Here is a 26789-nt window from a genome sequence, read left to right as displayed (position 1 = left end):
GGGATTTGGGACCTGGGATTCCTGTCAGGCTCAGCTCCGCTTCCGGGCTCAGGCCATGACTGCCCTGAGCGGTGTGGGTCCCACCCCCGCCCGCACATCCCCCGGGACTACCTCTGCACTCAACCCGCCCCACCTGTTTCCAGACAGAAGGCCCAGGGCCGAGGAGCCCTTCTGAGGCCCGCAAGAAAATGTTCTGGGTTCCAAAACACAAAATACAAGCACAGAACTGAAGCTGGCCAAGGTGACTGTGTCTGTCAAACGTAACTGCGTATCAGCTGTATCGATAATTACCTTTACTTTTCATAAAGTGGGTTATATTTGAAAGTAACTGGCAGGTAAACTGTTTCTCACTTTGGAATAACGTCTGTCTGCGTTCAGGATTACTGAGAAATAGCCAAGATTAAATTATTAAGAAACGAACTGCCGAAGTCCAAATACTTTGGAAAGTTTTTAAAAATTTTTACGACAAAAATATCAACGCTTCCTTTGCGGTGGAGGGTGCGGCGCACCCTCCGGGGTGCGCTGTGTCCTGGGGCTCTGTCCAGGGAAGCCGAGCTGGCCTGCTCGGGCTGGGCTCAGTGCTGCAGGCCGCGCCCGGCCCTCTGCCCTGCCCCTCCTCTGCGTCCACACGTCGAAACATCTGAATTCAAACCTGCCTGCCTCACCACGCCGACGGGGGCCGCCACCACGCGGGTCAGAGACCCTATGACGCCCCCTCTGCCGGCCCCTCCTGCTGCCCAAAGAGCCCGCGGTTACCAGTTCCTGCACGGTTAGCCCACAGTGCCAGATAACGCACTGACCGCACGACTCCCTGCCTTGTCGCCTTTAGACATTGCCTGTTATTTCCCGACAAAAGAGCTGAAAGCAAGAATCTCTCTTTGCCTCCACTTCCTCCCACAACATTGGATTTTCACTCCTCTCATTGGTTATTTTGCACCTATGATCTCGAGTCTGGGATTCTTGTTTGGGGACACTTTGAACCCCCTGACAAGACGAGGGTCCCAGAGACCCCCCTCAGTCACACAACACTGTATTCTTTGTTGCAGTCCGCCTGGCAGCCACAGCCACGCTGAGCCGGCTTCCAGAGACCAGCACAGGCCACCTGCAGCGTCTGAACCGCGTGAGCATCGTCTGATACCAGCCTCGGAGGGCCCCAACCTCACTCTCCTCATCTGTAAGCAGGGACAGCCGAGCAGGTCCCCATGCCTCCCGAGGCGAGGAGGGCACAAGGGCTGTGAGTGACACTGAGAAGGCTTTCCGTGAGTGTAAGATCTTCTTTGTCTCTGGCTGTCCCAGGACGCACAGCCTGGAACCACAGTGACGGCTCATCCTGGTACCCCTGTCCCAATTTACAGGGTCACGACCTCCACCCCCTCTTTCTGGGGTTGGAAACTGCAGCTCAGCCACAGCACGGCTCCCTAGCGGGTATTTGGGGAACAACTGGGGAGTCTGAATGTGGCCCATTTGCTAACTAGTTCTGTCACACTCAGTGTCGCCAGCTGGGACTGGGGCTGTGGGCTGTGGGCCCTTGCTCTTAGGAAACGCACGGGAAGCATTTAGGGGTTACACATGACCGTGTCAGCAGGTTATTTTCAAATGGCTCAGGAAAGTTCTAGTACATACACGTATGTGGAGAGAGAGAGACGGTGTCACAGCAAAACGTTACCCATCAGTGAATCCAGACATTTACGCGTCACTGACCTCCTCCACCGACTTGATGTTTTTTCAAAATACAACATCACGGGGAGAAAACGTTCAACGTCGGAAGCAGCTTCCTGTCGTGGAGACTCTCCCCTCCCTGGGGATTCAGGTGCCGCCCCGACCCCACAGCTGCCACCGTCCCCCTGGTGAGGGGGTGGCTCTGCCGACGCCGTGCGAAGCCCCTATGATGCCACCCTGCCCTGAGCGGGGAGGGCGTGCGCGGTGTGGCGGTGCTGGGGAGGGGGGCAGGGACCCAGAACCTCCCCCAACAAGGGACAGGCGGAGCTGGGTCCCAGCTGGGGCTCCTCCCCCGGGGTCAGCTGTCTCCTTTGTTGAAAGGAGAGCAGACAGGACAGTTGGTATCTTAGCAGCTCCCAGAACCCGGAGACTCCTGCCCAGTCAACTCAATTATCTGCACCAATGAGCTGGGAAAAGAGGCACCGGTGACCAGCGTCGGCAGTCATCTGCGGGACCTAGTCTGCGCTCTGCTGGAAGTCTGCGAAAAGCGAGGGGACACCCAAAGAGCACCAGGCGACGTGAACAGTAAAAAGCAAAAGATGCTGTGGGACTTCCCCTGCTTTCTTCCTCCATGCCCCTACTCGACGCCTGCCGCAGGCGGTCCACGAGCTGGAGAGAGAGCTGCTGTGCCCAGCTGGTAACGGCGATCTGCCCACCGAAGGTCTGTGCCGGGGAGCTCGGGACCAGGGGCCGCCTCCCACACTGCACACGATGCATTCGGACGGAGGTGGACCACGGCTTGTGCTGCAGGCGATCCCTACAACGGGGGGCGACGGGGGTTCTCACCCTGAGCACCCCAGGGGCCAGTCAGGCTCCACAGTCCTGCAAGGTCCAATCCAAGCTTCCCAAGCTGGCCGGGTGGCCGGGATCCCTGGGGTGGGGGAAGGAGGAAGGCGGGGGTCACGAAAGTGGGGGAGCACGTGTTATGAGTAAGGCATTTTCATTCAGCCCTTCCCGGGACAGAAGCGGGGTCTCCGCGAGGTCTGCTGGCTGCCCCAGGTCCCACGGATGGCACTGCTGATGCCAGGGGGAGAAAGTGATTTCAACAGTATTTCCTGGACATTCATTGTGGGCCAAGGACTTTACGTGCAGAGTCAAGATCTGAACCTTAAGCCCAGACCTGGCTCGTTTCATGGTCCAGACTCTGCCTATGACGTATCACCCGTCTTCTCAAGAAACACGCGAGAACACATCAGCGAGGAAGACCTGGAGGAGACAGGGCTGCTGAGGGCAGAGGAAGAAACGGGGCGGCGCCTGGGGCGGTCTCCAGACGCGGAGGGCCGTCACCGCAGGCAGCGGCACTGCTCCGCGCGGTGGACTGCTGACCCCCCGCTTTGTCGCTTGGTGACACCCACCGCCCGCTGGTGTCTTCACCAAAGGGCGGCCGTCACACCCCGAGACTAACACAGGAGAAGCCTTGACGGACGAGAGCATCCCAGCACGGGCCAAGATGCTGGGGGTCCCCAGCACCGGCGGGGCCCAAGAAGGAAGGCCCCAAGGGCACGTTTCAGAGGGGCTGCTGTCTCTGAAGAGGAAACAGGGCGCCATGACAGTCACGGCTCTTTCCAACTTTGAAGGTTTAATTCCACGAAGTTGGCATCCGTTCTACTTACAAGTTAACATCAGAGGAGGGATGGGAAGCGGGTCACTCAGTGGCGAGGGAACTGCGTCACTGAAGGTGGTGACCAGCCAAGGGGTCCACCGAGTAGTTGGGACCCTCCCAGCGCTACAGACTCACTGAGGGAGCTTTTAAAACAGAGCCCGGAGCTGCCATCCCAGCCAACCGAAGCTGACTCTCGGGCTGGGCCCCCGAACCGGCGCCTTCCCGGAGCTCTCAGCAGACCCCAGCGCGCCGTTGAGACTGAACCACGGAGCCGGAGACACGCAGCTCACGCTGGGGCCGCCGGTGCCCCCCGAGCCCCGAGTCAGCTCGCGTCTACCCCTGGGCTGGTCAGACATCTCTGACGTGGGGGCGGTGGCCAAGGGAGTGTTTGTAAGCCAAGAAGATCTGAGTCAAAATCCTTCTAAGATGTCTCCTTTCAGTGCGGCTTGAGGTCCTTTAACCCTTCAAAGCCTCAGAGTCCTGGCTTTTCTAGTTACGGCAGAGGTTTCACAAACTCACAGAGACTGAAGGTGGGTGGTGGTTCGAGGCTGGGGCACAGGGGAGGGGGCGGGGAGCGACTGTGTAACAGGACAGAGTTCAGTCTGGGAGGATGACGAGGTTCTGGAGCAGGACGGTGACGCGGTGACACAGCCCTGCGGGTGCACTCTGTGCCACCGAGCTGTGCACATGAAGGGACTTAAGCAGCCAATTCTACGTTATAGACATTTTACCACAATATTTTTTTTAATGTTTAAAGTGCAGTGACCTTAAAGAAAAATACATGTGCATCAACCGCCCAACTACAGGATGTTTTAGCACTTCACACATTTTCTGCACTTTTTTAAATAAAAGAAATGAAACTGTGTATTTTAAAGACAAGCTTTCAGAGGGAGGGATTCTGCCCAGGAAGTCAAGGGCACTTCAGCACAAGGAAAACAGGCAGCACAGCGCACCACGAAACACGGCGCCCTCAGCTGGCAGAGACAAGGCTCCCGGCAAAACCCAAGGCCCTCGTGCGCGAACAGCACCGTGGGGGCTCCGCGTCCGCACGCACGTCTAGGAGCAACCCTCGGCCTTCGCCAAATGCAGAGGCGAAGGGCTGAAAGCTTGGTCTCTAAGACCAGAAGCAAGGTGGGCTGCCAGCTCCCGCCCCGGCCACTCCACACGGGATTGGAGGCTCAGGCCAGAGCAATCAGGGAAGAAAAAGAAAGAAAAGGCATCCGCGTTGGGAAAGAAGTCAGACTCTCTCTACTCACAGCTGACATGACTCTGCAGACGGAAAATCCCCCAGGGTCCACACACAGAAAAGCCCCAGGAGCTAACAAGCAAATGTCTCAGGCACACACGAGCCACACGCAGATCAGCTGTGTTTCTGTAAACCAGCAGCGAGCAACGCAAAAGAGGAGGAGAACCAGCCCATGCAGAGGAGCGTTCGGAGCACCCGAGGACCGGCCATCAGAATGGTCTCAGGGCCCCTAGAAGTGGAAACATCTCCTTATTAATCGTCCTTGGCGTTGGCATGTGCACCAGCACCTTTAATTTTTCATGCCTATCCACGCAGCTCCTACTAAAACCAAGCAGAGCAAACGGATCTGGTGGGGCGGGTGGGGTGCTGACCGCACGGGGAGTGGAACCACCCCCACCCCCGGCAGGTCAGAGTGACCGGGGTCAGGGCCATCCTGCCTCCCTTCACGTCCCAAGAGTCACAGGAAGCTGGGAAGCACAGCCCCAGGCCCCTTGGAGGAAATTGGGCCTGAGTCAGCCTTCCTAGGAGGGGAGGGGACGGGCCAGGCCCAGGAACTGTTAACGGGCGGTGGGGGGTTCCACTTGAAAAGTTGCTGCAGTGTTTTGTGTTCTTTTTTTTAAGTTGAAGAAGGAACTAAAAGTGTTTTTAAGGATTGTGTTACGACTTGGACCAGAAAGATGAAGTGTTTACCACACTTCTCCATTCTCCGTGGTCCAGAGACGCAGACCTGGTGGCTGGCTGCATCACAGAGAAGCTCTCCTTACCTTGTATCTGTTCCTCTCTCTTGCCAACAGCTACGTGACACCTGCTGAGATCCGTGGATGGAAATACCAGGGAGAGAGGACTTCCGACGCAGGAGGTGATCTGCCGAAGGGCCAGGAGCCCTGTGCTGGGCTGGCTCCTGCAGCGCCCCAGCTGCGCGCCCGGACCCCCTCGCCCCTCCTGTGGGCCCTGACTCTTGTCTGTTGAGGGGAGGGCAGGGCGGGGCTGGAGGGGAAGAAAGCCTTCTGACTCAGACATTCTAGATTTTCTAAAGGCCAAACCCTTGAAGAACTCAAAAGAACTTTCAAAGAAGAGGGAAGTGACACTGATGGAAAATGGAAAGATGAAACGAGACAAATTTTAAAAGACGGACAAGAGACTTTCCTGCTCCAGGCGATGGTTTTCCACTGGGTGGATACCAGAGGCTCCCGTGGCCTCGGGAGGGGCCCAGTTTGGGAAGGGAAGGAAAACCAGCAGTCCCGTTTTCAGTTTGCACAGGCCAGTCCTCCCCACGGAGATCCCAGAAAAGGCCGACGTGCTTTGGGCCGATCAGCCTCATAATGCATCAGGATTTGAGGTGGAAAAAAGGGGGTGAAGGCAAATCAAACAATTCCCAAAGAATTAATAGGCACCAGAGTTGGTTAGGAGGCCTCTGGGTGGTACCTAAGTTTTTCCAGTTGTATGAATTTGGCAAACATTTATAAAATGCCTGCTAAGCGCTGGGTGTCTTGCAGGAAGGCGTTCACAAGGGGGTAGAAACACAAAGCAGAGGGCGAGAACTGTACCCCAGCCCCGAGGGTTCAGACACATTTCTGGAGTTCCACCTGGAAAGCTCAGGAAAGAGACCCTAGAGGCTGGGCACAGGTCACAAAGGCCTTGTGTGTTCCTTGTCCCAGCTGCACCAGTCCCCCGCCCCCCACTTGGTGCAGAAGTGAGGAATCACCGGCTCTCTGACCATCCAGGGAGTGAGCAGCACAGGCTGACTCAGAACCAGAGACCCATCAAAAACTTCCCCCAGGAACCACCAGGGAGAGCACGGACCACGACAGAGCTCGACTCGGGGGAGGAAGTCCAGTCACTGGGATGCTGTCTCATCTCCCAGTTTCATCCCAAAGGCACACAAACCAAAATTCAAAGTAGGATTAAAAACAAAGTAATGAGTAGGCTGGAGTCACAAGTGTCCCTGGCCTGAAGGGAGCCCAGGTCCCCGCAGTGCAGCCCCGCCTGCTCAGGGAGGGTTCTTTGTGTGGCGTCCCGCTGCCCCGTCATAAGCACGTTGCAGGGGACGGCACTTCGGAGAACAAGAGCCTCACAAGACGCAAAGCCTCTGCCTCTGCAGCCTGAACAAGGCCGCAGGCTTTTCAGCACTAAATGTGAACTAGCCAACGGTGTCCCAGCCACTGAGACAGGAAGCCAGATAAACAGCATGTTATGGAGGGGAGCCGAGCCTCCCATAAGCTGGCGCCAGCTGCGCCCTGGGCTGTCCTAACAAAGTCCCATTGACTCGCCAGCTGATTTTCCTATGCTGGGCTCCCGGACAAGGAACCCTCTCTGCTGGGTGAACATCACCCTGCACACCGCCCCCAATGCCCACCACTCACACCTCCCCGTTCTTGCCTCCCTCTCTGTCCCCTGCGGACTTGGCCGGTCCTTTATCCTCTGACCAGTTTCCTTCGGCCCTGAGCACAGACGGGACGCCCAAGCACTGGGGGCCCTCAGGTGAGTTCCGGAGTCCATCAACCTCTCCCCACCCCTCCCTCCCGGCTCCTCCAGGAAGCTGTCTCGGAGCGCCAAGAGGACAGCCCCCCGGGGACAGGGAACTGCGGGAGGGCGCTTCTGAGCGCATCCCAGGGCCTGTGAGCGTTTTCCAGAACGCCAGGGCAAGTTCACCTGCCCAGCTGTTCAGCTCCCTCCGCTGGGATGGGAAGAGAAAATGTGGGCAGGGTGTGTAGCCCTCGGTGTCTCTGATCACAGGAGCTCAACACACTTTAAACTGCACGGGAAGGTCCAGAAAGGTTGGAGTTGGGAGGCCCCTAGCGAGTCAGCTCCTGCACCCCACGACGCGCAGCCCCGCAGAGACGTGCAGACAGACAGACAGACAGACAGACAGACAGACACACACACACACACACACACACACAGCCCGCCCCCCGGGAAGCCGTTAGCAGCCGGGTGGTGACCGCTGCACCGCCTCCCGCGGGCACAAGCTCACCTCCCCCGGGCTCCGTCCTGGCCGCGCAGGACCTGCCGGCCCGGCCTCGCCGAGTCGGAAGCGTCAGGCTCGAACCCGCCCCGCGCCCGCCGGGGCCCCGCGCCCGCCCGGGCCACTCACCCGCGCGCCTGCGCCCCGGAGCCTGCGGTGCGCGCCGCCGCCGCTCCCAGCTGCGCATCCCGCGCCGCGCCGGCCGGGCCCTCCCGCGGGGAGAAAGTTCTCGGGCTCCGCGCCGGCCGGCCCTGGCGGGGGCCCGGCGTCCGCGCTCCGACCGCCGCCTGGCGCTAGGGCCGCCGCCTGCCCGGGCCCCACGACGCGGAGGGAGGCGGCATCCCGAACAAAGTGCGTCCCCGGCCGGCCGGGCGGCGGGGCGGAGCCTGGTGACCCGCTGCCCCAGGCACACGCCGGCCGCCTCCCGGGCCGGGGCGGAGGCTGCGCCGCCGAGCGCCCTGCCCCCGCCCCCGCCCCCCGCGCTGTGCCAGTTTAACCCGCAGAGGGGCGGAGGCGCCGTCCCTTCCAGACTTTGTCATTGGAAAGCTGTTCCCATAACCCTTTCCTGCCTTCGCCTTCGTCCCGCCTCCGCGGCCGCGGGAAGGCGGAGCTGGGTGGCGGGCAGGAAGCCTTCGCACAATTGAGCCTTTCCTTGGCCAGGGGACCCGCCACCGCCACTTCCAGGCCCGGCCGCCCCCGGCCCCACACATGCCCAGTTCTTCGGAAAGGGGACGGGGCAGTCGGCCACCTGCCCCACCCGCTTCTGTCTGCGCCCCCTTGCTTCCTTTCTGTTACGGTGTCTCAGCTGAGGCACGGGTGCAGAGGAGAAGGGGACCCCGGAAGGGCCGGGCAAATAGTAGGTGCTCAGTAAAACGCACGGGACTTCTTCCCGCCTCTAGACCCCGCCCCCCTCCTCCCTCCAGGGCCTGGGACCCGGAGGAGGGGCGAAGAAGGGAGAGGAAAGGACCAGAGTGGAGACGGTGGCTGGAAGGAGGTCCTCAGCCAGAACCTGGTGCAACCTCTACAGCGCACGGCCTCTACCGCCCCTGCCTCCGATCTGGGCCTTCAGGCTCTGCCCAGGGAGGGCAGCGGAGGTCAGGTGGCCTGTGCTGCTGGAGCAGGCTTGGGGCTCGAGTAGAAAGACAGCAGTGCGATGGAGGACCCAGCAGATGGGGACCCTAGACTCTGCCAGCTCCAGCCAGCAAACAGGAAGGTTGATTTATTTCCCGGGGGCCGGCTCCCTGGAAGGCCTGAGAATTCTTCACTGGCAACATCAGCCAGGGGCATGAGGGTCAGAAGAGCCCTGAGCCCCCCCCACCCCCATCCAGTCCTGCAGGTCACAGTGGCTGTGGACGTCTGGGGACGATACAGAACACTAGACTGTGGACTAGCAGTGAAACTGATCAGAGAAAAGGACTTTTAGATGGTTTTTGCCCGTGAAAAGAATGCACTGCCCTTTTTTTGGTGGGGGGGGGCTATCTCAGAGGGTCACGTGAGGCGAGTCCCTTGGCCTGGGTGCGTAGTGGCTCAGAGCGTGGGCTTTGGGGCAGATTGCCTGGTTCCCGCCCTGAATCTGCTGCTCACCAGCCGCGAGGACTTGAGCAGATTCTTCAGCCTCTGACCACCGCAGCCTCGTCATCTATAAAATGCGGCAATAGTAGCTGCCGTCTCATAAGGTTGCTGGGAGGATCAGTGTGACGCTATAGGTGACGCGCTCAGAACAGTGTGGGCACTACTCAGTAAACCTAGCTTGTTGTTTTGATGTCTGGGTCCGACAGCCCTGCATCCCATTTGGCATTCAGCCACGTGCTAACTGGAATCTCTATTGCTTCTCACAGCCCTCTCAGCCTGCAAAGAGGAGCTCGGTCCTTTAAGAAGAAGCACTGTCCTTTCTTGAAGGCTCCCTGGGTGGGCCAGCCTGGCTCCTTGGCCTTCCTAGGCCCAGGGACCAAAGATTATGAAACAGGCTTGCAAACCAGCGTCGGAGGCTGAACTGCCCTCTGGGCAGTGGTGAGGCTGGACACGGGGCCCCCAGCCACGCCGGTCATGTTGAGAAGATGCTGTCCCTTGGGTGCTGAATGTGGAAGAAGGTCAAAGCCAGGATTTCTTGAGGGTTAAGTCTCTCCATCAGGGCGGACGATCAGTATTGCCCTCCCCCCATTTATGGTTATACCATAATGACCCCTGACCCTGCTCCAAACATCCCAGTCACAGACCTCCATCAGTGAAGTGTGTCTGGATAAATGTGCTAGTGTGCAGACAGGCTGGGGGCGGGGAATAAACAGACCAGGTGTGGTCATGGTGATGGCTCTTGAGAGAGGAGGTGGGAGGACGGGGTGGCAGAGGGGAGGGGCCAGAGTGAGCATGGACATGGACGGAGCACCACCCAGGTGGGAAGCAGTCCTGCCCAGCCCAGAAGTGGCCTCTGCCAAGTGCCTGCTTTGTGAGTGGTTTTTCCTCTGAACACAGTGATGACTCAGTTGCTCTGAATCAAGTAAATGGATTTTCCTTAAATATGAAAATCAATAAGAAGTGGAGGCAAGGGCCCGGCTGCAGGGAGAGGAGGGTGGGGGGTCCGGAGTGGGGAGAGGAGTGTGGGGGCCAGAGGGGAGAGGAGGGTGGGGGGGCCAGAGTGGGGAGAGGAGGGTGGGGAGGGAAGAGGGGGGAGAAGAGGGGGGCCGGAGGGTAGGGGTGAAGTGGCTGGCAGCAGGGAGGGAGTGAGACTCAGGCTGGGAGCCTTCCACACCCCTCCGCTGAGAAGGCGCCTCCAGGCCCTGCTGGCCTCACTGAGACTCCTTAAAACCCAGCCAGCTCCCCCCTCCCCTCCTGCAGCCCCAGCTTAGGGCTTCAGGGCAGGAGACTGTTCACAAGAGGATTAGTGTCAATGTGACAAATGGGTTTTAAAAAGTCAGCCCAGGAGCCTGTCTTCACCCTGCAGTCTCAGACCCTGACACTTGAGGCGGGCGCTCCGGCCGCCCCAGCCCCTGGCCTGGCCTGGCCTGGCCTGAAGTCTTGTCCTGCCACCCTGGGGTCTGGGGCCCTCTGCTCGTTTGTTTCACGTTTGGGACCTGGGGGCTGGGACAGTCCTTGTGGCCCACGAAGGCCTGTCTGCACCTTCCTCTCTGGTTCAGGCGTGCCCCGCGGTCTGCCAGGCCGGGCTGGGACTCAGTGCCTCCCTTCACTTTCCCGAGCGTTAAACAAACGCCGTCAGAGGGAGCCTCTGGCTGGCTCCTCGGAAGCACGGTGGAAAAACACTGGCTGTCAGAGGCTCAGCCTCTGCCGAGGTGCTGCACCCCAGCGTGCTCATCAGTCTGGGGGGGACACACAGGGGACATCTCCACCTACCGAGGCCCGGGTGGACGCTCAGTGGGAGCACAGAAGGGGAGGCGGCTCACGCAGTGCTGAGCAAGTATCAGCAGACGCCTGATTACCAAACAGAGCGCAGCCCGCACGCCCCGCCCCTCCCCACTCGCTCCAGCGTGAGAACTCACTTCTGAGCAATGGGACTCTGACTGTCCGCTGGTAACCCTGTCCTTTACAGCCTGATCCATCTTCCGGGAAGAGGCTTCAGGGCCGTGGGGGGTGGGGGGTAGGCGTGTCCCCCTCCCTGGCCGCCCTGGCCTCCTGCTGCCTCAGGCCCCGGTGCGGATTGTCTGAGGTCACAGGCCCAGCAGGAACAGTCTGCGGGGACCGCTGGCTCAGCGGTGGGTGTCCCATGGGAGCCAGTGAGTGCCGCCACCTCTCGGCAAGATGCTCTGCCTCCCTCTCTCTGGTACCAGGAGGTGAGCTGAAAGTCAGCCTCAGCGTTTTTCCAAAGATAGCTTTTCAAGAGAGGTGCTTCTTTAAGGGGCCAGGAGGGTAGAGGGGGGTTGGCAGGGAGAGAAGCTCCTCTCTGGCGGCATCCATCCTGAGACGATGATAAGGGTCCAGGCCGTCAGAGCGCTGGCTGTGCGCCGACGGCTGCTCTGAGCACTTAACATGCCGTCACCCTGGAAAGAGGCATCATGTTTACCCTCATTTTATAGGTGAAGAAATCAAAGTCAAGGGCTTGCCTGGGTTCTACAGCCAGTCAGTGCCACAGCCAGGATTTGCACCCGGGCAGTCAGGCCCCCGAGACTGTGTCCGGATGTGCAGAGGAAACGGGGACTCTGGTCCTGGAGCATGCCCATCACCCCACGCTTCCTCGTTCATACGCTCTCAACTTGCTCCTCTGTGAAATGGGCCTCGCAGGGCCTCCTCGGAGGCCTGCGGGGAACACGCACTGAGGCTGTCAGTGGCAGACGGCACATGGTTAGTTATTACCGTTACGGTGGCTGAGAGTCACTAAAATACGGGCTTTCAGAGCTGGGCGTGGTCTTGAAGACTGTCTAATCCCACCTCTCCTTGAACAGATGCAGAAACAGAGGTGCCAAGATGTTAAGCAGCTCGACAGTCAGGAAGGACACACAGCGAACTTAGCAGCAGGGCTGGACCAGAACCCGGCCTCTCGGTCGGTAGCTCAGTGCTGTTCTGTCTCCCATGAGACTTTCCACCCGAGGCATGGGGGTGTCATTGTCCAGCCCTCCTACTGTTTGTGAGGGTCCCAGAGGGTCACGTGCTGGGACCTGGGAGTTTGCTTGTGCTGGAGTGAGAATGCCCAGGACTCTGGCTGTGGAGCAGAGAATGCAGCTGGGGGAGGCTGGGTGCAGAGTCAAGGACCAGGTCCAACATGGAGGCCGAGGCAGGGACGTCCATCATCAGAACAGAGCACCCAGGAGTCGGCCGGCCTCTGTAGCGTCCATGGGCAGGTGACCTGTGTGGCCATGAGGGATCCTCCGTGGAGAAGGGTCCCCTGTATGGAGGAGGGTCCCCTGCGTGGAGGAGGGTCCCCTGCTTGGTTTCGTGCTTGGCTGTGGTCATCTGCAAATTCTTAATCATTTTTTTAAACAACGGATGCCACATTTTCATTTCATGCCGAAGTTGTGCAGCCGGTTTTGCCCGTGGGATGGGGAGCAGAGCCCAGGCTAGGCCCTCGGGGCTCCGGTGAGGAATAGTGTTTCTCCACCCAGAACCACTCACATGCAAGCTGTGTCTGTGCGCAACACAGGCAGAGGCTGCATGCTGAATGTTAGGAGAAATAAATGTTGCAGAACACTTTGCACACTGTGAGCCCGTTTACATCTGAAGATTCCTCGCGCTGCTTGTGTGTGCGTGAGACCTGTATGAAAACACATTTTTCCAGAAGTCTGGGAGGCCTCCAGACTGATAGCAGGGTCCCTTCTGGGGAGCCGCCGAGGGAGCTGCTAACTTCCCGCACATGTGAGCTGTGCTGTGGCTGCTCTCACAACACTCCCCTTGTACAGTGATGAGTGAAGCGGTAAGACGCGCCTAACGCAGTGCGTGTGCACTTTCTCGTGGCAGCAGATGTTCTTAAAACAATTGGAAGAGCAGTGTCTGGAGAGGGAAGAAGAGGACATGGGGGCACTGAGGCGGAGAAGGTGGAGGAGAGGAAGAATGAGCTTCGGGGGGGGTGCAGGCTTCGGGGGGGCAGGCTGGAGGTGGGAGGGGGCGCTGGGCGTGGGGGCCGGGGCTGGAGGTGGGGGCTGGGCCTGGCTCCCCGAGGGTTTCAAGACCACAGTGTCCACTTCGGGGCTGGCCGGGGTGGTGGGAGGTGCTGCCCAGTGAGCCTGGTGGTGAGGTCGGAGAGGTGACTTTGGCTGCGGTCAGCAGAGGTGGACGAGGTGGGGGAGGCGGGGGTTCCCTCCACAGGGAGGAAGGATGGGCCCCCGGCGTGGGGTTTGCCAGGGAATGGGGGGTTTCAGGCTGTGCACCCAGTGGACAGGGGACAAGCTTTGGAGGCAGGGCTGTAATCGAGTCTCAGATTCACTGCGTCTTGTGTGACCGGAACCTTGGTCCCTCCCCTGTGAGACGGATGCTCCTGGCAGGCTTTCTGGGAGGATCTGACGTAGGTGAAGCACTGGGCCCGGTGCTCGGACCAGGACCCCAGATGCTCCCCCTTCCCTTTCATCGACTGCAGTTGGAGGCACTAACGTGGCAGGAACTCACCTGCAGGTATCGAGAGCCGTTCTTTCAGGTACGTCCCTCCCAGTTTTCTAGGAGAGCCCCTGAGAGCAGGGCTCCGAGTCCCAGGCTGCAGGGGCGGAGCTGAGCCCGCCGGGAGGGGAGAAGGGCACTCAGGCCCCCGATCCCCGATCCCCGAGCTGTAGGGGCCAGCGAGGCTGACTTCCAGCATCGTGGGCCCAGGAGGAAAGTGCTCTGTGAATGCCGGTCCCAGGTTCCCCGCCTCTCTCTGGCCCCCGGCCCCTGGGCGGCGCACCCCTCCGGTGGCCGGGGATGGGGCTGGCGTGTGGATGCCTGGCGGGTGCTGCAGCCTCTCCCCCGGTACAGATGTGCCCCGGGCCCGCTGTACCACCAGCCCACACGTGTTGCCCGGATCAGCTGCTGTAACTCTGCTCCTGGGAAAGCAGGCCGGGGGCGCAGGCAGATGGGAAGGCAGGGCGTCTGCCCGTCACTGCAGCGCACGGAGGCCCAGAGTCTCAGCACAGACTGGCCCCTCTTCCAGCCCAGGGCCGCTTCCATCTGCACGGCTGTCCCACAGGCTCGTCGGTGCTTTGCCCCACCACCAGAGTGGGGGGGACTGGGGACAGGGGAGGGGCAGACGTCTAACATGGGACCATCTAGTGATCTGGGAGGCAGAGGAGGGGAGCCGCAACTGGGACCGGAGGGGTCAGCGGGGACCAGAGCTGGGAGAAGGCAGGCAGGGGGGCCGAGGCTGAAGAACAAGAGCCAAACTCGCTCTGTGGGGCTTGGGCCGTGGAGACATGCGGTCTGGAGGCGGCTGGCATGGAGAATTCTGAGCCAAGCTGAGCGTGCGTGGCGCGTGGACTAGGCAGGCCTCGGGGCAGCCTGCACGAGTGTGGGAGAGTGGCCAGCCCTCACGAGAGCCCGGGACCACCCAGCCAGGAGCCCCAGATCTCTGAGAGAAGCTCAGCAGGGCAAATCCAAGACCCACGTCCTGACATCCAACCCGCACGCGGCATCGCACGTGCTGATACATGTCCAAACCTCATGGCAGAAAGCCGGGCGGTGGGCGGGCCTCACTGATGTCTGGTCACACCCCCGTCAGCCTTTGAAGGAAGGTAGCCCCGCTCCCCGCGCAGGGAAGGAGTCTTGAGCCTGCGATGCTCAGAGATGCCGGGCCCTACAGGAAGTAAGCTCCAGCTCCCCATCAGCCCTGGACCAGCCAGGACCCACTGCCCAGGTGGCGGCCGCTCAGCCAGATGAGACGCCGCTGACCCCTGCTGCTGGCCTTCTCCCTGCAGCAGCCGGGCCGAGCCCCAGGGAGAAGCGGGTGCTGGAAAAACCTTGCAATCTGTCTGGGAGGGGTGGGAAGAAACAGCCCAGCTCAGAAACTCCCCAGCTGGGGCTCCTTTGATGTGACTGAGAAGAAATTAGAATAAAACCCAGACTGAGTTTCTGGGAGGAGTGAGACAGACTAGTGGCATGTCCTCCCAGCCCCCAAGGCTTGGTCACTCTCTGCTGTTCCTCTAGAACCCAAATCGGGAAGCCATTAGCAGCACTCCACTAGCCAAGTTCAACCACATGACTTAAAAACAAAGGGGAAAATGAACTTTCAGCTTAATTTATCGTGGGCCGATGTACCCGGTGGACCGGAGGCTAACGCGATAGTATGGCTTTAGTATCTTCTTTTCCATGAGAGAGGTTGGTGTTACGCTCTTTGGAAAACCAAGCCAAGAAAGCTGACGTCTGGAGCATTTGCCTTGGCACTCAGGTATTTTAAACATCATTTTGTACATCCTAGGGGTGCAATTTAAGTCTTCCAGAATCTTTGCTGGAATCGTCCCAGGGACCAGAGGAGCACCAGGACTCTGATCATTTCAGCAGCATCAGCGTGGAAGCCCCCAGGAGAAGTGAAGGCACTCATTTTAACCCCCTTCTACTCTGCGCCCATTCCAGCAACAGACCCGGAGCTCTCCTTGGCCTCGTGGCTCATCTCCTCAACACCCACCACCCTCTGGACACAGTGCTGAACCCGCTCCAGCCAAAGGTGATCCTTGGCCTCTTAGAAGCTAAATCTCGTGTGACCATCAACACTCATTCATCACTGATTTATTTAAAAGTTTATTATGAAATATTTTAGACATACAAAAGGTATGGAAAATAATATAGCAAACATACCTCTTGCATTACTCAGGGTTCACTGGAGAAACAGAACCAATCAGATATTCATCCATTCATTCATTCACTCACTCACTCACTTACAAGGGGCTGGCTCAGGCAGCTGGAGGGGCTGGAGTCCCAGGACCTGCAGAGGGAGCTGGCCGGCTGCGGATGCAGGAAGAAGCCGACGTCTCAGCTTGAAGGCAGCCAGGCAGAAGAGATGCTCTCTTATTTGGGGGAGGGTCAGCCTCCTTGTTCTAGTCGGGTCTTTGACTGATTGGACAAGGCCCACCCACATCTGGGAGGGCAATTTGATGTGCTCAGTCCACTACTTTAAATGTTAGCCCTCACTCAAAAGCACCCTCGCAGAAATACCTGGAACAAGTTTGGCCAAATATTGGGCAGCCCATCAACTTGACACTTAAAGTTTAACCATCGCACCTATAAATGCTGAACAGTGTAAGAAATAAAGCAGTGAGAGAGTATAGTTTAAGACCTCCCACCACCGAGGTTCTCCTCTCCCCTCAAGGGCAACGCCACTCTGAGCTTGGCGTTAAACTGCACCATGCTGCCTGTCTCTTTTTGCTGCACCGCACGCTGCGTGTGCCCCGCACGTGGCAGCTGCGCTCGTGGGCTCGCACCACACGCATTCTTCTACAGCTGTCTTCCTCTGGCTCAGCATGATTTTGAAAGGCTCATCCTTGTTGATGCACGTAGCTCCAGCTTGTTCGTTTTCATGGCTGTGTGATACCCCATCATACCACTGCACTACAGCTTACCAGTTCTGCAATCCCAGGGTTGCTGCTACGGCACAGATCTGCTGCCCCGGCACAGATCTGCTGCCCCGGAAACCCTCCTACGCATCTGACCGCACACATCATCTTTCCCCAGGAGTTTCCCCAGGAGTGAAGCTGGTGGCTGTGGCATTGGGGTACCTTTATCACATCCTTGCTGACACTTGGTATTGCCAGATTTTTTTTGACAACCAGATGGACGTGAGCCTGCAGAGCACTGTGCCTTTAGCTTGCGTTTCATCCACTGTCAGTAAGGTTGAGCTTCTTTTCTATGTTTGGTGGCCACTGGGGTCGCCTCCTGTTACTCCTCCTCATCTTTTTCAAGTTGTATTGTTAATCTTTTTTCCTTGATTTGTAATAAATCTTTATATATTGTGGCTAGAAATCTTTTCTGGGTTATATGCTTTTCACTTCTCTTTTTCAAGTCTGTGGCTTCTCTCTCTCACCACCTTCTTAATAGCTTTATTGAGGTATCATTTACATATCATAAAATTCATGCATTTTCAGTACACAATTCAATGATTTTTAGCAAATTTAAAGAGCTGTTTAACCATCACCACAGCTCGGTTTTAGAACATTTCCAACACCCAAGTGCAACCCCTCCAGCCCATCTGCAGTCAGTCCCAGGCCCTAGCCCAGCTTCAGGCAAGCACTGACGTTTCCTCCGTCCCTAAAGACAGTCTTCTCCAGGCAGTTCACGTCAGCGGGGCCGTACACCATGTGTCTTTTGCATCCGTCTCTTTTCACTTAGAACGAGGTTTCTGAAGCTCATGCACATCTTGGCATAAATAGGTAGGTCACTTCTTCTGTTGCTGAGTAATATCGTGTGAATACAGCGCCCTCTGTGTATTCACCAGCTGATGGGGGTCTGGCTTATATTATACCTGCTGAAGAATAGCTTTCGTATTCATCCTCGGTCCCCTCTGAGCAGCGTGTCCTCTTCCTGCCACGGGCACTCTTGAGACTGCTCTCTGTCTTTGGTTTTCAGCAATTCGATGTGCTCAGTTTGGCTTTCTCTGTATTTATCCTGCTTGGGGTCAGTTAAACTTCTTGGGCCTGTGGCGTGTTATTTTCCATCAAAATTTCAGCCACTGTTTCTTTACGTGTTTTTTCTCGCTGTTTCTCTCCCTGTGAGACTCCGGTCTGATGTACGTGAGGCCACTGGCTACCACCCTGTGGCTTGCCAATGCTCTGCTAGTTGCTTCCAACCGTTTCTTCTCTCTCGGCTTCAAATTGAGTGATTTCACTTGGCCTGTATTCAAATCACTAAGTTTCTCTTTCGCAGCATCCAACTTTCTGTAAGCCCAACCAGTGGGTTTTTACTTTCAGACACTGCATTTTTCAGTTCTGCAGTTTCCATTTGGCGCTTTCTTGGAATTTGCATTTCTCTTGAAAAACCGTCTCTCTTCACCTATTGTATGTATTTTGTCCTTTAAATTCTTTCACTTATTTACAGCGGTCACCATGAAGACTTTGCCAATTCCGTAGTGAGGTCATCCGAGGACATGATCTTCCCAAGCTTATGGGTGACGGCTTTCTGCTGCTTTGCACATCACATGAAATTTGACTTTTTTGTATAAAATAACAGTGGAGACTTAAGCACAACATTTGTTTTGTTTTGTTTTGTTCATTTCCCAGGGAGCACAAGCTCCTTCCACGGTTTGGTGGTTAACGTGCACAAACCCTGAGGGTCATGACAGCTTCTTGAAGAAGAGGAGCTTTGTCACGATAAACTGGACTTCGTCACCCCTGGTAACAGGCTTTGCTCTGAGGTCAGCTTTGTCTGGCATTAATACAGCAACTTTGACTGCTCTTAGAGTTGCACATCTTTTCCATTTTTAAACTAGCAGCTGCTGGGGTGGGGACAGGGAAGAATGGAGGCTGACTTCTAACAGGTACCAGGTTTCTTTCTGGGGTGATGAAAACAAATCGCTGATTGACAACGTTAGTTTCAGATGTACTACATAGTGATTCGATGTGTTTGTAGATTATTCTCCACGCAAAGTTATCATAAAATATTGGCTTTATTCCCTGTGCTGTGCAGTGCATCCTTCTGTCTTAGTTATTTATACACAGCAGTTTGTGCCTCTTAATTTCCTTCCCAAGTTGTCCCTCCCCCTTCCCTCTCCCCACTGGTAATCACTAGTTTGTTCTCTGTATCTGTGAGTCTGTTTCTGTTTTGTCATGTTCATTTGTTTTCTTTTTGAGCTTCCACATATAAGTGAAAACACACAGGATTCGTCTTTCTCTGCCTGACCTATTTCACTAAGCGTGATACCCTCCGGGCCCACCCATGTGGCTGCAAACGGCAGAATCTCAGCAGGGGCGATCAAACGTTCTCAGGGCAGATGGCGGCAGCGGTGGCAGAACCGCGTGCGTACGCTAGAAACCACCGAGTCGTGCACGCTCAATGGGCGACCTGCACAGAGCCCCAGTCACGGCTAAATAAAGCTGGTTTACAACTTGGAAGGTATTTTCAGTGCATTCCTCACTCACACATTGTAGTCTTCTTGTCTCCGAGTTTAATTTGTGTCTTTAATTCTTACCTTCTGTGTTTCTACTTAGCATTTTGAACACACAGAAAGCAGTTATATGTTTTATTGTCTTTGTTAATTCTACAATCTGTTTGGGGTGGGTTTCAACGGATTTATTTTTTCCTCCTCATTATGGGTCATATTTTTCTGTTTCTTTGCATAACCTAGCAATTTTTTATGGATGCCAGACATTGTCAGTTTTACCCTATTGTGTACTGGATACTTGTGTGTGTGTGTGTGTGTGTGTGTTCTTGAGCTTTGTTCTAGGATGTAGTTAAGCTTTTGGAAACAATTTGATTCTTTCAGGTCTTGCTTTTTAAGATTTGTGTGTGTGTGGCAGGGGCGGGGGTCTCCCCAGACTCTCAGCTCCTCTCCCTGACTCAGGATGTCTGCTGAGCGCCTGCTGGGGCTCCCTCCCTGTGCGGTGCCTGCAGCCCTCGGCAGCGAGCTGGCCAGTGTCAGGCCTCGGGGCTTGCCCGCTGGTCCTTTGTCGTCTGGTTTCCAGCGTCTTGAAAGCTGCTGGTTCCTAGACTTTGCCTTTTGCTGCTTTTGTTCTTTTAGGTGAGGGGTCACCTGTGACTCCATCTGGACCAGAATCTGAAGTCTATTAAAACAAAAACGCCAAATTAAACAAGTCTCACTGAGAGCTCACAGGTGCCCAGGTACTGCGTTTGTGGAACCCCGGTTTAAGGAATGTTGTTTAATAATAAAAAGACAAATAACTCAGCTTACCCATGGCAAAGGACTTGAACAGACATTTCTCCAAGGAGGACGTACAAACGGTCACAAGCCCAGCAAAGGATGCTCCGCGTCAGTCACCAGGAAAGTGCACGCCAAGGCCTCAGTGAGATGCCACTTCACAGCCAGTAGGGCGGCTATAACCCAAAGACTGGTCATAAGAAGCGCTGGTGAGGGCGTGGAGAAACTGGACCTCTTGTGCGGCGCTGGTTTGGGCGTAAAATGGAACAGCAGCTTTGGAAAACCGGCCGTTCCTCGAGAGTCAAACAGAGTTGCCATGTGACCCAGCAACCCCATCCTAGGTGGTCACCCGAGAGAGCTAAAAACACACACCCACACAAAACCTTACACATGAACACGCACAGCAGTGTCATCCAGAACAGCCCACACGTAAACAACGGAAATGTCGATGAGCGATGAAGGGGCAACGGCGCGTCTGTCCACACAGCAATGTGTCACTCAGGAGCAAGAAGGGAGGAAGTGCTGCCACCTGCTGCGACGTGGGTGAGCCTTGAGCACGTGCTCGGGGAGGGAAGCCAGCCACACACTCTGTGATTCCATTTATGTGAAATGATCACAGCGGGCGGAACAAACAGGAAGCAGGCGAGGGGCTGCCCAGGCTGAGGAGGTCGGGGAAAGGCGGAGTGGCCGCTAACGGGCACGGGGTTTCTCCCTGGGTCGAAACATTCTAGCAAGCATCGTGGGGGTGGTTGCAAAGTTGCGCACCTGAAAACCGACTAAAAGCCACTGGAACGCACATGTTAACTGGGCAAATTTCATGGTGTGCAGACTATGTCTCTACAGAGCTGGGGTTTTTCAACTGAGCAAATGCTCTCGTGCACCAGATGCCTGTGTGGGTGGCTGCGGTCTCCCGCAGTGACCAGCCCAGGTGTGACTAGAAAACCAGGTGCAGCTTTTTTTTTTAAATTTTCTGACTCTGTTCTTCTTCCTTCCTGCTTTTCTTCTTTCCTTTTTTCACTCACTCTGACCAGATACCATCCTAGGCAGTGGGCATGAAGGTGACCAGACACGATTCTGTCCCCAAAGAGTTCACAGCTCCCTGCTTCTCTTTCGCCCTGTGCAGCAAAGGAAGCTTCTGTCGGGGCCACGTCCACGCCTCCCAGGCTGTGGAGAATAAACCTCGTCTTCCTGAAGCAGCACAAAGCTGCAGGCAGGGCTCAGGGTGCCCCCCGCCCAGTGCTCAGAAGCGGGGTGGGGTGGGGGTGGGGCACTGGCCGTGGGCTTCAGCACCCCGCACCCCGCAGAGACCATGGGTCCTCCCCCTGCAGCCTGGGTCCCAAGACCACAGAGAAGGAAGCCAAGGGCTCCCTCCCTTCAGGCTCAGGGCCCAGACCTCGTGTCTCTGGAAGCTCATTTCTGAGACACCCAGCAGCTGCTGAGGGTTGAGGGCGCGGACCCCTCGCTTCCCAGACAGCCGAGGTCGACCTCGCCTTCCCCGGCTCAGCCCCTCTTCCCTAAGGGCTGGTGGGTGATGTGCAGGGTCCTGGCATCCAGGCCTGCTCCCACCAAGGGCCTGGGGCCCTCGTGCTCTGCTGGGTCCTGGGTCTCACTCCCTGGGCATCGCGAGGCAACCCGCCTTCTAACTGTGGGCTGTGTCTTCTCTCCGACCAAGCTCCTAATCTTCGTGAGGACTGCTCCCTGCTCCTGGGTGACACAAAACGGTGGCCACCTTGTGACTGCGGGCATCTCTCATCCCTCTTGCTGCTCCACAGTTTCCTGCTTGGGCCTGCCCGCTGCTGCCCTCAGAGACTTGGCTGGGGCAGAGTCCCTGGCCCTTCCTGGCCTCTGGCTGTGGTGACACCTCAGGGGGTCAGTCTTGGCAGAACCTCGCCTGGTGGGCCCTCTCAGGGGCCGCTTCTCCGTTGCCTTGGCCACCCGCAGCCTCCTCCCGCCCCTCGGAAGTTCAGGCTGCTTCTACCACTTTCTCAGAGGCTCCCTTGCAGAGAAGTGTTATTTGTAAGTCTTCGTGAAGACGGCTCAGCGAATACTTCTAAAACCTCATGTTCTCTCTTAGCAACGCCCTGCCTGTAAAACTTCTTTCTTTCTTAGGAAATGCATCTCTGAAGGCACCATCACCGAAGGCATCCACCTGGAGTGACCTTCCTGCCTCTGGCAAATTGTCTTTCCAAAAATGGCTGCAGTAATATTCCCCACCCCATGTGCTCCTCCAGAACCTGCCGCGCACACAGCCAGAGGCGAGGTCTGGGCCCGCTTCCCTGGGACGGGGTGGGCTTCGTGGCCGCCTCACCTCACCACGTGCAGGGGGAGCTGTGCTCCGCGCCTTTGCAGCTGGTCCAAGAGGCCAGGCAGCTTCCTCCTGGCCCCCTCCCGGAGCGCCTGTCCTTGGAGCCCAGCCTGGCCTCCTGGAGAGCTTACCCACAGGGTTCCCGCTGCAGCCAGCATCAGCCACTGGCCACGTGGGCAGGGAGTCTCCATGACGACCCCAGCCAGCTATCGCCTGACTGCCTCACATGCGAGGTCTGAGCAAGAACGATCCAGCTCAGCTTGTAAACCCCAGAACCACGAGACACAAAAAGAAGGGCTGTGGTTAAAAGCTACTGAGTTCGGGATGACTCACCACACTGAGGCAGGTAGCCGGAACTCGGTTCCTTTCCACACGGCCCAGCTCATGAGTGTGCTAACAGCTCAGTGAAGCCTCCCTGACTCCTGCAGGGGAGGGTCCCTGCCTGAGCCCCCAGGGCCCCGGCCTGCGCCGGCCTCCCGCAGCACGTGCGGTGCACACCTCTCCCCTCCCCCTGGGAATCGCGACTCCTCGTGCTGCTCGGATGATGGGGAGGGGGTCCTGGGGAGAGGAGTCCTGAGCCAAACAAACTTCCACTCCCTTCAAAGTGCCCCGGGACACTTTTGGCTTCTCCGCTAAGAACCCGGGATGTCTCAAATGAGAGTCAGAAGATTTAAGTATCGAGTGGTGCTAGTGGAAAAGGGTTGTCTAAGTGGGGGCTTACCCACCTTAAGTGAAGGGCCGCTTAGGCTGGGAGGCCCGGGCGGGTGTACTTCACAAGTCCACCGGCAGGTGGCAGCCTCGCTCCCGGTCGAGTCGGGGAAGCGCTCACCCTGCACCTCCCCAGGCCAGACGCGGGGGCGCTGCGGAGCGGAGCGAGCGGCAGCCCTGCCCCGGGCCTCCAGCCAGTGAGGGCCGCGCCTCCTGCGCTCGTCTGGGTTGTCGTCCAGCCCCTTCTTCCATCTCGGGTCTCGTTTCTTACGATCCCCCCTGACGGGACAGAAGTCAGAGGTCTACATCATTGCTGAGACGCTGCGGTCTGGCCAGATGACCACAGAGGAGGCTGGAGCAGCAACGGCGAGCAGGGAGACGTGCTTTAAAGCAAGAGGGAACCAGGCGCATCAGGAGCAAAGGGGCTGCGGTCACCCGAGCGGGTCTGCGAGAGCCACTCCCAGAGCTGCCGGCTGCTCCTTCCCCTCCGCCCACGGCGACCTGAGCCCCACCCCGAAGCCAGGCCCGTGTGGACCAGCAGGCCACAGAGGGCGCGGCGGAAGTGGCCCCACAGCTATGGGGCAGTGGAGGGCGGGGACGGGGAAGTGGTCATTGAAAAGTTATCCAGCCTGTTTCGCAACACCCTGAGGATTCTAGCCGTGCGGCTCCCCCAGGAGTATCCGAATCGCCCCTCCAGCTCCCTGGAACATTCTCTGTGCTTCACAGCGTAAAGGGCACCAGGCCTCCTGACGGGGAGCCCTGTGGCACCCCCATCTCTCCCTAACACAGGCCTACTCCTTCTTTCCCTGCGAGCACTTACACACGGACTTCCGGCCCTTTCCTTCGCCTTTGGCCCTCAGGCTAGGCCCGTCTCTCCTGCAGCCCCTAGGAGGCTCTGGGACTCCTCGGGAAACTGAGGAGCCAGGCCACAGCCCCCTTGTCACAGCCTCAGGACTGCAGAGCCAGATCCAGGGATACCCAGAGCTGGGAAGGACCTTAGAGCCCCCACCCCAGGCCCGTCACAGCCCAAAGTCCTCAGAGGCTGGCAGGCCACATTCCCCAAGAACCTCCGTTTCTCTTATTGTAAATCATTTTCAATTTTATCTTTTTATTAAAACAAACAACAGGTATCTGCAAAGGAGGAGGCAAAATCGAAACATTTTTTAACAATAAAACCGAAGACTTCAGATCCCTGGGAGCGGGCTGACCTAGTCCAAGCCAGCACTGCACCAACACGAGGAGAAGTGGGGCCTGGATCCTGGTCGCACGGTCACCTCACGTCCCAAAGCGGGGGTGAAAATGGTCCTCGACATCCAGCCATGGAGACGCGGCGGTGAAGGGCCTGGCGAGCGGCTAGCGCTCAGTGGTTATTTGTCAGCATTGATGTCATTTATCCAGCTTTATGGAGATGTAGCTGACACACAGCGCTGTGCAAGTGTCAGGGGCACAGCATGATGACCTGGCTTAGGTGCACCATGAAATGATGACCACAGTGAGTCTAGTGAATGTCCATCCGCTCATGGAGATACAACATTAAAGAGAGAGAAAAACTGTTTCCCTTGTGGCGAGAACTCAGGATTTACTCCTGACAGCTCTCACCTGCAGCACACGGCAGCGCCGATCATCTCGCCCACGCCGTACCTCGCATCCTGCACCCCTGACTGCCCTCCTCCAGTCCCCTCCCTGTGCCCCCTCTCTGGGAACCACACATCTGATCTCTTATCAGCTTTTCTGTTCGTTTGGGGGAGTGTAATCGGCCAATGACACAATGTTAGTTCTGGTGCACAACACGTGAATCGATGTCTCCACGCACCTCGAAGTCATCCCCGTGATCAGCACAGTTGTGGTCACCTTTATTCTAGGTTATCGATGGGGGAGCTGAGACTCCCAACGCCAGCTCTGCCCCGGCTCCCTTCGAGCCTCGCAGCCTGGCCACCCAAGGGCCCTGCTGTTTTCTCGGGTCTGGATCAGCAGTGGCTGTGACTACCCCTGGGACGTGCGGACAACGTTTTCATCTGTGTCTTTCCTCCTGGACCCTCAGGTTCCCACGTGCACCTGGGCAGCTCCTGCAGAACCTCAGCCTTGTGAGAACTGGGGGCCTGGCCCTGCCTAGTCCAGGGGTGGCGGCGTGGGCGCAGCCCTAAATGCCTCACTGCCACCCTCACCTCTCTAGACCTCCTCCCCAGGCATCTCCAGGCCTCTCAGGAAGGCCAGCCTGTGCCTCCCCCCCACCCCTTGAAGCTCTCCCTCGGCCTCTGCGTCCTGGGTTTTCTCCCTGTGCCTCGGTGTCCCCTGTGGACTCTCTGCCACCCGCAGGGGTTGGTGTCCCCTGGGGCCTCTCCTCAAGCCCTCTCCAGACCAAAGACCCCATGTCTCCACCCCCAGCCCTGGCCCCTCTTCTGCCCTCTGCATCCAGCTGCCTGCTGGACATGTCCACTTGGTTCTTACTGAGCATCTCAAATCCAGCAAATCTAAGACGGAGTTCACCCTCTCTCCCTCTCAGATCTCCTGTCTTGGCAAGGTGCTCCTCCCTTCCTTTCTGCCGCACTCGGGAACCACCCCCGAGAAGCCACCCCGTCATCAAGTCCAGCAGATGCTGCCTCCTGAACAAGTCTCAAACCCACCACCTCCTTCCCACCCCCGGGCTCGGCCAGCTCATCATCTTCCTGGACCTTTGCAGTAGTGCCCCCATGCCTCGCCCTCTTCTCCTCGGCCATTCTCGCAAACTCATAGCATCTTCCCAAACAAAACGCTTTGAAACTGACCTCACCATTTCCCTGCCTAGGATGCTCCAAGGCTCCCACTGCCCTCAGGACAGTCCACCCTCCTTCGGGTGGTGGACAACAGCCACCGTGTTCTTCTGGTCCCCGCCTACCTGCCAGCCTGTCTCTCACGGGGCTTTGTCGTTTGCCCCAGGTGTCAGCTCTGCCGGTGCGCCTGCAGTTCCCTGGCTGAGTGAAGCTGACCCGGGCTCTGGCCCCTTCTCCTTCCATCTTGGCCAATTCTCACTCATCTTCCAAGACTCCATTCCTATCTCATTTCTCTGTGAAAACTTCCTGACCCTGTGTCCTCCCCCAGGGAGGAGAATTAAGCATCGGCCCTTGGTCTACGTGCTGCCCTCTACACCCCTTCCTTCACGCCCCTGAAAGACAGGGGGACCTGGTACTGGTTTACCCACTAGCTTGTAAGCTCCTTGAAGGTGGATCCAAATCCTATTCTCCCTCATGTCCCCAGCACCAGAGTACAAGACCGGCACAGAGCAGGACCTCGATAAATGTCTGCTGAATGGCAGAGGGACGGATGGAGGGACAAATGAGAAGTGCCCGGCCAGCCTGGTCCTCTGGGCTCTCTGGGACGGCGCACAGAGCAGAGCCAGCCACATCCCTCACTTCCCACCCCAGCCTCACACTCACGTTCCCCTACCTGGGATCCAGGAGGAGAGAGACTACTTCACAGCAGGAAGGGAGAGAGAAGCCGAAGTCAGGGTGCTGAGGAGGGAGGAGGAGCAGGGGGCAGCAGGGAGGCTGGGGGCTGGAGGGCAGGAGCCACCTGCCTGCCCGGGGTACTCTCTGCTGCACCCCGGGAGTCAGGAACCAGCCCAGAGGCACTGGGCTGAGTGCGGAGAGCAGATGAGGGTCCTGGAAAGTTCAGACATTTAGGGAAGTCCAGAGAAGCAGCCCGGCCCCTGTGAGTGCCGGGCCTCCTTCCAGAAGCCCTGCGTCTGGAGAACCTCCTGGTGGTGATCTCTGACTGCGGTCCAGGTGAGGAGGGGTGGGTTGCCGCCGGGCGGAGCCAGCCTGGGCACAGGTATGTAACTGAGGTCAGCCAGAACGAGCATCTCTGTCCCCAGTTTCCGCATGTGTGACGTCCCACGTGTGCTGTATGACGGGCTCCTGGCCCCTCCGTGATGTCAGCATCGCCTGCCTGTCTGCACGGTTGATGACCCCAGCACACCTGTGACTCACTTCGGCCCCAAGTCCTTGGAGACCCCCTGAGTCGTCTTCATCTGCAAACAGGTGATCCAAGTGACAAGCC

At 57.6% G+C, this 26789-nt stretch overlaps 1 protein-coding gene and 1 long non-coding RNA gene across 4 annotated transcripts in view; both read right to left on the bottom strand.

The window, feature by feature from the left end:
* NAV1 (neuron navigator 1) overlaps positions 1-8023 on the bottom strand; it is a 174816-nt gene extending 166793 nt beyond the window's left edge. Inside the window, exon 1 of one of the 3 annotated variants that reach the window (XM_032466891.1) lies at positions 7663-8023. The gene's annotated coding sequence lies outside the window, so the exon portion shown is untranslated. The remainder of the gene's footprint in view (positions 1-7662) is intronic. The other 2 variants (XM_032466888.1, XM_032466890.1) reach the window with 2 other exon arrangements.
* A 561-nt stretch (positions 8024-8584) lies between these two features.
* On the bottom strand, positions 8585-23583 carry LOC116659371. The gene is made up of 3 exons (XR_004314730.1): positions 19775-23583; positions 18375-19646; positions 8585-8596 (listed from the first exon to the last, which is right to left on the bottom strand). It is a non-coding gene; the product is annotated as an uncharacterized LOC116659371 (long non-coding RNA).
* Between the last annotated feature and the right edge of the window lie 3206 nt (positions 23584-26789).

This window comes from Camelus ferus, chromosome 23 (assembly GCF_009834535.1).
Source record: "Camelus ferus isolate YT-003-E chromosome 23, BCGSAC_Cfer_1.0, whole genome shotgun sequence".
NCBI classification, from domain to species: domain Eukaryota; kingdom Metazoa; phylum Chordata; class Mammalia; order Artiodactyla; family Camelidae; genus Camelus; species Camelus ferus.
The sequence above is the reverse complement of the archived record's forward strand: the minus strand, read 5'-3'. Positions and strand labels throughout refer to the sequence as shown.